The sequence below is a fragment of the Penaeus chinensis genome, chromosome 11, assembly GCF_019202785.1.
Source record: "Penaeus chinensis breed Huanghai No. 1 chromosome 11, ASM1920278v2, whole genome shotgun sequence".
NCBI lineage: Eukaryota > Metazoa > Arthropoda > Malacostraca > Decapoda > Penaeidae > Penaeus > Penaeus chinensis.
This window is the reverse complement of record NC_061829.1, coordinates 180,092-183,110: the sequence shown is the minus strand read 5'-3', so window position 1 is coordinate 183,110 and position 3,019 is coordinate 180,092.

Genomic DNA, 3,019 nt, shown 5'->3' with positions numbered 1-3,019 from the left:
TATACCCATGCATGTGTATGTGTATATACCCATGTATGTGTATATACCCATGCATGTGTATGTGTATATACCCATGCATGTGTATGTGTATATACCCATTCATGTGTTTGTATATACCCATGCATGTGTATGTGTATATACCCATGCATGTGTATGTGTATATACCCATGCATGTGTATGTGTATATACACATGCATGTATATGCGTATATACACATGCATGTGTATGCGTATATACAAATGCATGTGTATGTGTATATACCCATGCATGTGTATGTGTATATACCCATGCATGTGTATATGTATATACCCATGCATGTGTATATGTATATACACATGCATTTAGTTTTTTTCTACCATAGTATCAACACGGAAGAGTGTTTTATCATTCATACATATATGTGTATATGTATATATGTATGTACAAACATTTGTATATATATGTATATGTATTTTTATATATATGTTTATGTATATATGTGTATATGTGTACTAAAATCCTCCGGTCGCGGATAGCTTGACATGCGATGGCTGTGGTGAACCGAGTCGCGGACGTCACCGCATTGTTTCAAACCCCGTGCCGGACGGAGCTCATCTTTCTCAAATAGTAGCCATATTATTTGTTTGGTGTCACTATTAGACAGGTATTCAAAGTGACGGAAAACCTTCACTTTCATATTTTAAAATTAAATCCAAGTATTTGCTAATACTGAAGAACCGAACCGGCCAATGTGCGTCAACAATCCGAATCACTGGTTATTTCCTTTTTTTTATTTCTCAGGTAATTAATGGCATAAAGGTCACGTACAATAGTACAGAAAATACCACTATTATATAAATCAAATATCCCTTAAAGGATGCGCCCACTATACACGCTAAGGTTAGGACACAAAGCATTTTGTACCCAGTGCCCAATGGGTAGTTTTCAGGTCTCTTAAAGTAGATTTCAATCGTATTCTAAAAATATAACGGATTCTATCGTGCAAAATAAACTGGACTTGACTAAACTGATTGTTAGGCGAGTTGATGGCTTGATCACGGATCCTAAGATATCATTACGATCTTAATCTAAAGTGCATGCGTTGCAAATCAGTTTGAGAACTATAACACAAAGAAGAGATGATGCTATATGTTAAAATACTGAATAATTGTTATTTAATACATGTCCTGGTGAATAACGATTGTCATTATGAATTTTGTAGAACTGCACCAAATAATGGTACAATTTAGTAGTTTATATATCAAGAATAACAACCAAATTGTTAAAAAAGAAAGAAAAAAAAGAATATGCTGAATTCCCGACAGTGCGAAAAGATCACGTACTAAAACGGAAGTATGTGGCTGTTGGGCGTTTTGTGGTCTGCTGGGTGCATGAACATACGTGTACACCAGGGTTCTGTATCGCCTTTAAATATAAAAAAATGTCTTTGGGATAAGACCCATTTGTGATCATACCATTGTTGGTTCAGTTCAGACGGTCTGGGTGAATAATCACAAAATTTAGGCTATTTGCAAGGTTCCATATTTTCGAATAAAAAAAACATTAGTACATGAAGTTCGCACGGCTGGATTGAAGAAGTGTAAAAGATTGGTGACCATGTATGACAGGCACCAGGTGGGCAGTATGAGCATGCTTTTCCTGGGATGCATGTTGTGCTTTCAGAATGTTGGCAGTGTATTTATTTTATTGTGGAATCTGTAAAATTGGGGTTTTAAAGGATATTGGCTACCTATATCATATATTTGTATACCTTTTGGAATTTTAAAAAAATAATGGCAGTCTTTATAATAAACTGTTTTTATTTTCAAATAAAGTGAGAAGTATAAAGCAACATCTAGGCTGAATGAGACTATGCACATTCATAAAAAAAAAAAATAATAAATCTCATCTCACAATAAAATAATGCATAATGACTCATCACTGAATTGCATTTGTAGGATTCATGTTGACTAAAATGCAAATAAAACAAGGAATGAGGAAACATACAAATTAAGGCCTTTTAACTTTTTTGCTTCATGCCCTGAGGCAGGATTAAAAAAGGCCTTCCGCTTGTTTGTTTTCTTATTCTTCCCTTTGTGGTTTTATTTTGGTTGCATTGCACATGTCAAATCCTCCCTCAAGGATAAGAGGCTTGTCGTCATCATCATCATTGGGGAGCTAACACTGACGGGGGTGCACAGCCACATCCACTTTTCACTTCCACCTACGTGGGTCCCTCATGGCGAGCCACCAGGCAGGGGCCTTCCCCATCTCAAACTCCACACAACAGGTTTGATTGATTTGCCCAAGCCACGACTTCCTCAGTTGTCCCATAGGCTTCCTCCACCCAGGGTTGTCTCGAACAGACACAACCTAGAGGGCAGGGTCATCCTGCGGGAATCAAGCCAAATGGCCATATAGCCTGAGTTGACAATTGCGGATTGTGCAAGTAACAGGTCCTGTACTGGTCTCATAGTGAAACTGTTGGTTGGACACATGGTCCCACCAACTGTACCCCATGATCTGGCGCAAGCATCTGTTACAAAAGGCATCAAGACAAGATTTCAAACCACAAGATAGCATCTAGGTTTCATTACCATATATTAAAACTGGCAGTATCAGGGCCTTGAAGACACATAGCTTGGTCCTTCTGTACAGGTACCAGCATCTCCAAATACTCTTGTCAAGAGATTTTGTGACCCCTGCTGCCAGGCCAATCTGTCTACTGTCTTCCTGGTCTGACAGCCTGAGGTCATGAACTGTACTACTGAGGTATATAAAGCTCTCTGTGACCATGATGTTTTCACCGCAAGCACGTACCAACTGCAGGGTCTCCTAGTAGGCCCCCAAAATCCTGAATCTTGGTCTTGGTCCAGGAGATCTCTAGCCCCAGGGGCTTCGCTTCACTGCTAAATGCATCAAGAGCCGCCACTATGGTTTCCAGAGATTCAGATAGAATAGCAACATCATCAGCAAAGTCAAGGTCTGTAACCTTGATATTGCCCAGAGTTGCTCCACAGTGACTTTGGACAGTAGCTCT